Genomic DNA, 10,003 nt, shown 5'->3' with positions numbered 1-10,003 from the left:
AAGCAAACATCATATGCATAAATAGACACTAAAGGAAGATAATTGGAGTTGGATTGGTGGTTAGGCTTCTGTAATTAATTTCTCATTTGTAGTGAATATAGAGTTTTTGTATGCAAGAAAATTACAAAAATTGAATATCAGAATAGTGCCACCTATTTTGTACTATGTTACCTAAAGTGACGTCACCACTGCATGATTCAGAGTGTTGCACAGAGGGAGGTCACGTGGAATTATGTCAACTTGTCCATTTTGGTGCAGGCAATTCAAATAAAAGAGCAGCAACAAGGCGCTAAGTGGCAATTTTCTATGCAACAAAGTAATATATTGACATACAATAAATTATGAGACAAATAATCAATCGATAAAACTAGCTATTATTTTTCTTTAGTATCTCTTTAGTAGCCAATGGTGTAAGTAACAGCTCATAAATGTAGCTGAGCTCATTTTGCACCACCCCCATCATTTAGAAAACCTACAATTTTAAATGATAAACCAAACAAACAGTTGTACATGCAATGACCAAGTCGCACAGTTCTAGTGTGACTTGGTCGGCATTAGGGCATCACAGTAGACAGAGAAAAACAGCCATATGGATCAAGCATCCCATCTGAGTACGATACTGTATTGAGATAAATATGCAGTACAGTTGGACACAGGTGGCAGTAATATGGATAACAGGTAGCCAGTGGCACACTACAGCAAATGTGTTCCATGGTATGGGGAACATGGTCAAGGACAACACTGAATTCATTTAGTGAGAATATATGACTATTTCTGGATATAGCAAATCTTTCACCTCTCTGTCCGGCAGTGAACGTAATGAAGTGGAGATCATCATGGTGTCTTTTGTACAGGGAAGTGCATATTTCACTTTAAATCTTGTGAAAAATGTTTTGTGCTTGCCACTACACTGTTCTTGCTCAAGTTTCGCAGAAAAATCGCATTTTGAGTTCTACGCCATTCAATGTAACACTTGGCACTTTCCCAGTTATTAAGAACAAAATGTGAAGTTTCCTTAGTTTATAAGGATGCAAGCTGCTACGAGGGCGGTAATAGCATAAACTTGTGCCGCTGTCTTTTGGCAGCTGTAGAAACCAGCGATTCAGGGAGGGTTGCCACATGCTGCCCGCTCCCCTAAAACATGCAGCTACCTTCTCTGAATGGCTGCATTCTGGAGCTGCCAGCAGGCGGTGACACAAGTTTATGCTAGCACCGTCTTTGCAGCAGCTTGCATCCCCATAAGCGAAGGCGACTTTGCAATTTGTTTTCTTAAAAACCAGGCAAGTGATTGTGCCAAGTGTTACAGTGAATGACGTAGACCTAAAAAATGTGAACTTTCTGCTAAATCTGAGCGAGAACAGTGATACGTGCAATATCTTTTTTCTAAGACTTTAAGTGGTGTATGCACATCCCTGAATGTAGATGTCAAAACTAAATTATCAGGCAAGAGTTGCAGCTAGAGATATTGCTTGTAATTCACAATTTCAATTTGGGCAGCTATGGTGCGATTAATTTGGCAATATTAAATGAGGAGGTTTACGGCTGATATTAGCAGCAGCTAATATCATATATCTATCAATATAGCTATATATCTATCAATATAGCTGGATAATGATTACGACACATTCAATGAAAAGCAGTGGTAGAACAAGTAATGTCACTGGAGCCAACAATTCAACAAGACAACCTGTCTTTGTCAGGCCTGCCCTGACAATTACAAGTACCCTAACTGAAATGTTGGCGTCAGCTACATTACTTGTTTTACCACTGCCCGTCATTCCAAGCTTCTGTCTTGTTTGCATTCAGTGAAAAGATACCCGTTACACATAGCCAATGTGCCAGACAGCTACATCATATGCATACATCCATTCCTAAAAGACTTTGCGTAAATTACAAGCCTAAGCTACGGGAAAATTATGTGCATGTTGCTGCATAATGAATATTAAAATCGCTACAGTACGGAGCCTGAGACGCTGTCAGCTGTAAGCGTGCAATATGGCGCCACCGCGCGCCAGACGAGTTGCCATTGGCCGGCAACCCACGTGCCGACTTCCGGTTGAGAACGTAGCGGCACAAACGCATGGCCGATATTAGATATAACAGCAAACACTTATTGCACGTTATGCCTCCAGCGACAGAACTATATCAATCGCAATGTATGCAACAAAAGGGAGGGCACAGATGTTGAATATTTCAAATAGTAACAATATTACCAAATCAAAATAATGTGCGCAAGGCAGACACTGTGACTAATCCCAAGTACAAATTACTACTGCGTCACTGTAGTATACCACCAATGCGAAAGTGCGTGCTCCACAAGTTGCAGAAGTACGCGGCTGTTCCCCCTACGCAGAAAAAAAAAATATTTTTTTCCTTCGCAGTGATAAAACAGTTCATAAAACAGCCGTGCACCAAAAGGAACAGCAGTGGCGGATCTACACAGTAGCCTCGTAACAGCTGACCACTGTACGAAGCAAGATCGACAGAACTACACAATCCATCTGCCTAGTCCCACCCTTTCGCATACTAGACGGCGCCTGACATTTAGATATCAGCAGAACCGAATTACAGGCAACCCCGCGCAGAAATAAACACATTTGTTGTGTTTCGTTACGATCGAGCCAGCTTCAAAACCACCGAAACGCAATGTAAACGGTCAATGTTAGCAGCATTTTGAAAGTGCGTATAATCGACTCACGGTTTCACGATGATGTTCCCGACAAGAATATCAACCAAACACGAAGTACCGAACAGCAAGAAGGGTCGCAAATTAACGACGCACATCTACAACGCCGGGGCACGATAAATAACTGAGCCAAGCCTTGTTGGCAACAGAGCATCCGCTAGAGGTCTCCGCCGACGCGGCGCTTGTGTTTTGGCGACTTGCCGCCCGTTAGGGTTAACTGCGATTTTAAAATCTGTGGACCATTAGCGTTAGCCAGTTTGCTGAAATGTAGTATAATATATGAAACATTATTTGGTCTTACATAATTAGGTTGACATTAACAAGGCTCACTCGCTAATTTCTCGCTTTTTATCCAATCAATAGAGAAACCGAAATCAAAAACGACAAGCGGCACCGGAACTTTTGTTGATCCCGCAGAGGTAGATATCAAATCAAACCATTTTGCGGAGCTTCAAACAAGGCATCAATGTAGCCAAAAAAAATTTCAGAATTTGTTCATAGTTAGATGCCACCGTCAGGTACATTTATCGCAAAATTGAAAGTGTGACCGCTGATCGAAACAGGCAGGAAAGAAAGAAAACATGAGGAACTCCAAAAATAGGCAAAAATAATGTTCTGCAAGTTTTTTACAAGCAGGTAATTCCTGTAATAGGTAGTATTATGGTCCTTCCTTATGGCGTTCAAAACCCGACATATAAGCCGTCATAGACTTTCTCACTATAGTATAGTGAGAAGCTCTATCTAAGACGTGTTTCCGGCTCCTAAAATATTTTCCGCCGCATTCAACCAGCAAAAGCACAGTCTTTAATATTCGCATTTTAAATTCAGGAGGTGATACGATATGATGCGTGGATATGGGGACGCAACTACATTGTGATCGATAACTTTGGAGGAAGCCAGCAGAAGTTTGGCAACAATGCTCCGCGATCATTGTTGCTCGTTTTTAATGGCGTTTTTCACTGGTCGATCTGGAGCAGGATTTTTTGTTCCACGGCTGCGAATCCAAATTTCACTGGTCGAGCTGGAGCGGGTTCGCGCTTTCCACTGGTCGTTTCGGATCAACTCGCTCCGCGCCGGATCGCTCTCACTTGCTCGCTTGCTCCGCTGCCGAGGCGCGGATTCGGGCGGAAATAGGACGAGAAGCATACGCCACTTCCGCTCGCTGGGGGACGGTGATCTTGGTGGCCATAGAAACATGCAGAGCGGAAGTTGATTTTTGTGACGTGTATGCGCAGACTTCCGGTACGATCCAGCGCGAGCACTCGCTCCAGGATTTCGGCGGCCGCTCCAGATCGACCAGGGAAAACCGCCGTAAGACACGAAAATGACGTCAGGCCGTCCAATGCGTTCGTACCGGTTCAAACGGGCTCGCACATGGTGCTTACATTGGAGCCAGTGGTCGCGGGCCAAACTTGCCGTGAGCATGTTCGTTGATCGTTTCAGAAGGATGAGTGTCGCTGAGGGGGGCAGCTTTTTGCTCTCACCTTGTTGTGCGTATCTTGTGCCGCCGTTTGGGCTGAGGTAGGCATGGGTGGGAAGGGGCGTAGTGGGATTCCGTTTTTGTACCTTGTTTCCCCTACGCATAAATTGAAAGTTTTTCAAGCACCCAGTCTGGTGATGTGTATGAATGACGTTCGGGTTGTATCACGATGTGGCAGCGCAGCGATTAAAGCTTTGTTGTCGCGCGCTTGGCGCTAAATGAATCATAGATACATTCGCGCAAAGTTACAGATAATACCGTTCATCAGATAATATCGCTTACGACACAGTTTCTGAAGTTAAACTCTGCAACTGATGCATCTGAGGAGTTTAGCTGCGTGATGCTATGCAGATTCAAAGTTCATTTGACACGCATTGATGCAGGCCTGCATGTAGTGCTAGCACGTGTTTATTATGGCCAACAAAGGAAAGCAAGAGGTGAAATGAAGGGCTTTAGGAACTTTGACATGTGTGTAGAATACTATCAGCGCGAGCGCGTGGCCGAAGCATATACATGAAGGTAGTGCGCGCTGTCCAGTCATCATTGGGAAGGAGCGTACCTCCTATTGGGACATCAATGAGCAACAATGCTCCCCATGTACTGGGATATTTTTGTTTCTGTTCAGGTTCTCTTATTTGAAAGCGACAAAAAAATCGGGAAACAAAAGCTAAATATGGCAATATAGGGCAAGTACTATCTTACAGTGACGAAACCGCAAGGTCTATCCAAATGGGTCACGAAGCGTCGGGCAAAAAGCGGTGCAAAACCATTTGTCACCAGCATCAGCACGGGCGTTGGCGGGACGAGCGATTGAAGTGCTACTAGGAGAGGAGGGAACGAACACTCAGAAAATTTTTTGTTTTTATTTGAAGCGAGACTTATATTTCTTTCAACTAAAATAAAATTTCTAATAAATATTATACACGCATGGCAAGGCTTTAAGAAAATACTTTTTTTTTACTTTATCATTTAGAATAAATGCCGTTTTTAGCGCTGGCTATAAAACGATGCAGCGAACACCTTGATGCAGCTGTTGATGTGTGCAGAAAAGGGTGCTCATTAATAGGTTACTCGACTCGTAGAGTTTATCTGTTACCTGAATAGGACTGGGCATGTTAAAACGATCGCGACCGGTGACTGCTTCGAACATGAACGGTTTATTGAAGTGAAGTAGCGCGCGCTCGCGCCAAGGAGCCATTCTCTTGCTCTTCGCCTTCGAGTATCTTGATGATGATATTTTACAAGCTCCTGCCTGGCCAACTGGCACAGAGATAGGCTTTGGCAGGCTATTTGAAGCACTCTTCAAGAGGGTAGATGTTGTTCACAGATCTTCTGAGAACCTCTTTGTTGCCTGTTTGAAGTAAGCAAGCTCTTGTTACTCCATCGCGTTCAGGGTAACTTTTTTCAATTCGGCCCATTTTCCAAAATGTTCTTGGACCCCGGCCTTCAATTAAAACCACATCGCCTTGGGACAATGATTTCACTTGTCGTGTCTTGGCTTTGACAGTAGCTCCTATTTCCGCGAGATATTCGTGATGCCATCTCTTCCACCAAGCTTTCACTAGTTTGCATCTACTTTGCCATGCTTCTTGAATGTCTCCGTTGTATGGTCTTGTTTGTCCGTCTTGAAGCTGTTGGCAACCGCCTATGATGTCTGCAGGAGTTATTGGCATGGGCTCATTAGGTTCACCATACATGTAAGTTAACGGTCGATTGTTGAGCGCTCCTTCAACTTTTGCTACAGTTGTGCGTAGCTCCTCCACTGAAGTTGTTTTTCTTGAGATTATTTTTTGCATCGGTGTCTTCAGGCTTCGTATGAGGCGTTCGTAGACTCCTCCCCACCACAGGGCTCACTCGGCTAGTGTTTTGCATTGTATTTGGCATATACTGCAGTAATCCTTCACCCGTTCGTGTCCAACAGCGTCAAGCATTCCGTTGATTTCCTTCTCGGCCTTTGTAAAGGTCCTGACTTTGTCCGAGTGGATTATGACAGGTATACCACGTCTTGCAGTGAATCGCCGGAAAGCTAGTAAAAACTGGATGTCGACATGTTGTTGGTCATCTCCAAATGTACTCCTCTCGTTACCACGCAGGTGAAAATTACTACGTATTGTTTTACAATCTCGTGTTGGCTTTTCGCATAAAGTGTTCCGGTGAAGTCAACTCCTGTGACTTGAAATGGCTCGGATTCGTTGACTATGTCCGCCGAGAGGCGAGGCATAGTTTGAGTGGCTGGTCTTGTGTTATGCCTCTTGCATACTATGCATTTGTTTAAAACTTTTTTTACAGCTTGGCAACCTTGCAATATCCAGAACTTGGCCCGTAGTTGCGCTAGCGTGGCTTGAACTTCGCTGTGCAATATTATTTTATGAACGTGACGTATGAGTAGTTCCGTGAAATATTCGTCCTTTGAAAGTACGATGACGTGCCGGTTTGATTCTTGGCTGTAGTGCAAGCGTCCTTTCTGTCTTATGAGTCCTTTGTCATCATAGTATACTTCTTGTCCATTTATATTAAAGGGTTTAGTGCTTGACTTAGCATCACCACTTGTCTTCCTGAGTAGTACTTGTGTTTGTCGTATCCAATAGGTCTCCGCAGTTATAATATCTTTTCCTGTTAACGGCCCCTTGTGGTGTTCTTTTCTTGTGTTGTTTATGAATCTGAATATCCTTGCTGTTACGCTTAGAAGTCGCCCGTATGATGAACAATTTTTGATTTCCAAGATTGGTGAATTCATTCTCTGTTGATTCTGTGCAGCTTTGACATTGATCTTCTTGTTGATTGTCCATCTGTATATTCATGCGAATCACGCTTGCTCTTTCCGGCTCCACGGAGGTAACCCATTTGGGTCCAAGCCACCACATTTTCGAGTTCATTAACGTCTTTGCTCTGATACCCCGTGTGAGTAGGTCTGCCGGATTGTACTCACCTTGAATGAATGACCAGCTTGTTTGCAGTGTTTTCTCTCGTATTTCTGCGACTCTATTGGTAACAAATGGATCCCTTTGGCTTGTTCTTTTAATCCAATGAAGTACAATCATTGAGTCGGTGCAGCAGGGAGCTTCTTTAATTCTTTTGGGGAAGTGACTTTTGATGTAATCGCTTAGTCTTGATGCTATCACCGCTGCCATTAGCTTAACTCTTGCTAAACTTAGCTCTTTGACGGGAGCTACACGGCTTTTCGCTGTCAGTAGCCTTGACTCTTTTGTTCCATCGTTGTACACCAGTACCAAGTATGCTGCAGCACCGTATGCTGTTGGACTCGCGTCTGCAAACACATGCAGCTTGTATGCTTGTACTGCTTGATCCTTGCTTGCGTAGCATCAAAGAATTTCTAGAACTCACAGCTCCTCTGCTTCGGACATCAGGTCCCTCCACTTGTCACATTCTTTTTTTGGGAGTGGATCATCCCACGTAATGTTCGTTTTCCACAGTCTTTGATAGCCAATTTTTGCGCGTATCGTAATAGGTGACTGCAGACCAAGCGGATCAAATATTCTTGCTGCTGCTTGCAATACTGTCCTCTTGGTTAAGCACGTTGTTGCTGGTAAGGACGCCCATTTGTCCACAGGGAAGGATAGCACGTCTTTTGAGTGCTTCCATATCATGCCAAGAAGCATTGTGTATCCTTTCGATCGAATCTCCATGTGAGCGTTGTGCTTTTCGTTTTCATATATATTATTTTGTTTAATCTCTCCTCATTCGATGTCCATTTTCTCAAGTTCATCGCCGCCTCTTTCAACACTTGTTTTGCCTGCTTGTACAGCTTGACAGCTCCATCAAACGTTGCTGCTCCTGTGATTACATCGTCCACGTAAATCGCTTTCTGTAGTTCTTTTGTTGTATCTGGAAATCGCTCAGCCATTTCTTTCAAATGGTGCTTGATTGCAGCTGCCAGAAGAAATGTGCTCGGTGTTGTACCAAAAGTAACTCTATTCATGCGCCAGGTTTGTACTTCATTCACCAGTCTTCCGTCAGCGTCGTGCTTCCACCACAGAAATCTCATGACATGTCTGTCCTCTTTATGAATTGAAATTTGTAGGAATGCCTTCTCAACGTCTCTTACTAGGGCCACCTTTTCATTTCGAATGTTGATTAGCCGCGAAAGCATGTCTTCGTTTAAATTAGGTCCTGCCTCCAGATTGTCGTTTAATGATATGCCTTGCTGTGTGTGTGAAGAGGCGTCGAATACTACACGAACTTTAGTCGTCGCTCGGTCCTCTCGAATAACTGCATGATGTGACATGTAGTAACACAACGTAGTCAGTGGTTCTTCGGATTCCTGAACCTCTTCCGTGACTCCCAAGGTCATATATTCTGAGATAGCTTGATCGTAGCGACACAGCATTTCTTCGTTTTTCTTTAATCTTTTCGTCAATTGGAGGAGTCTTTTCATTGCATTGTCCTTGTTGATTTCCAAGTGGACATTTTCTTTCCAGGGCAAGCTGACTTGATAACGACCGTTTAGTTGTATTATCTTATTCGCGAATTCTTCTACAATTTCAGCTTCTGTAGTAGTGCAACTATGTTGTTTGATTCCCAATGATTCCCAGCTCCAAAACCTCTGTAGCTCTTGCTGTAGTTTAATTCCCGCAGCTTGAACCTTAAGAACCATGGCTGCTTGATTTTGGGCTTGAGTTAATTGTGTTTTAGTTTGCTCCGATGGGCCTTGCAGTACCCAACCCAGTATTGTCTCAACAGCCAGCAATCTGCTTTCGATTTTTTTGTGTTTTACCAGTGATGAACTCCCAGTAATAATCCGAGCCGATGAGCAGCCCTATAGCATCTGTTGCAGTAGTCTCGGTTCTGTCATCGGCCACTTGTAGCTTTAGTTGACTGATTTTCTCGTTGAGTTTGTGATTTGGAGCAGGTAGACAACTGTGTGATATGACGTCGACTTGTAGAGCTTCGATCACCGTGGCTGACTTGTTTTCTCGCGTCGCTATAGTTACTTGCACCACGTTCATTTGTTTGAATTTTTCGTCTCCTCCGAACGAACCAATTGTCAGTCTTTCCTTTCGTATTATCTTCGCACCTATTTCTTTTGCTAATCCAGCTTCAATAAATGTACGCTGGCTTCCGCTGTCCAATAACAATCAGCAATGTCGGCCACCTTTTTTGCCATCTATCCAAGCTACAGCTGTCTGCAAAAGCACAAAGTTTTGCTTTAGATTCTCAGTTGCATGTAGAGTAGACGTCGCTTCCGCTTGCTTTATTGTGACATGATCTGCATTTTCTTGCCTCACCGCTCTACACACTGATGTAGAATGTCGTCCTTTGCATTGCTTGCATATCACTCTTGCTCTACAAATACGTGCGGTGTGATTTGGCCGGGTAGCATCTGAAACATGCTCTTTTCTCGGTTAGAATGGCCTTTTTTTCGTCATAGGAATGTTCCTACGACAGTCCTCAGTTGCGTGGTTGTTCTGCTTGCAGAACAGGCAGCTTCTGTTTTCTGAGCTATAAAAGCTGGAAGTTGTTCTAAGCTGTCTGCTGTTATTCCTTGGCTTCTCAGTTATCCTCTCCTGTTCACACTGTGTTTCTTCCCAAAACGATATTTGCTCTCGCAGAAATGACATAAGCCTGTTCAACTTTTCCTCACATTCTTTACCTGTTCTGCTGCTTTGTGCACTAGCTTTCATGTTTGAGCTGTTTCTCATTGCTTCTTTTGACTTGAACTGCAGGAATAACTCCGGTGGAATTGCTCTTTTCAACGCTGTCAATAACATTGGCGCGAAACTCTCTGTCTCCACCTTCAATGATTTGAGTGCCAATGTGTTGTTGACCTGCACTCTGTTCACTAGCCTCCGCAGTTCATCAGTTTCTTGTGCCGATTT

Source organism: Dermacentor silvarum, unplaced genomic scaffold (assembly GCF_013339745.2).
Source record: "Dermacentor silvarum isolate Dsil-2018 unplaced genomic scaffold, BIME_Dsil_1.4 Seq248, whole genome shotgun sequence".
Classification (NCBI taxonomy): domain Eukaryota; kingdom Metazoa; phylum Arthropoda; class Arachnida; order Ixodida; family Ixodidae; genus Dermacentor; species Dermacentor silvarum.
Note: the sequence above shows the minus strand (reverse complement) of the source record.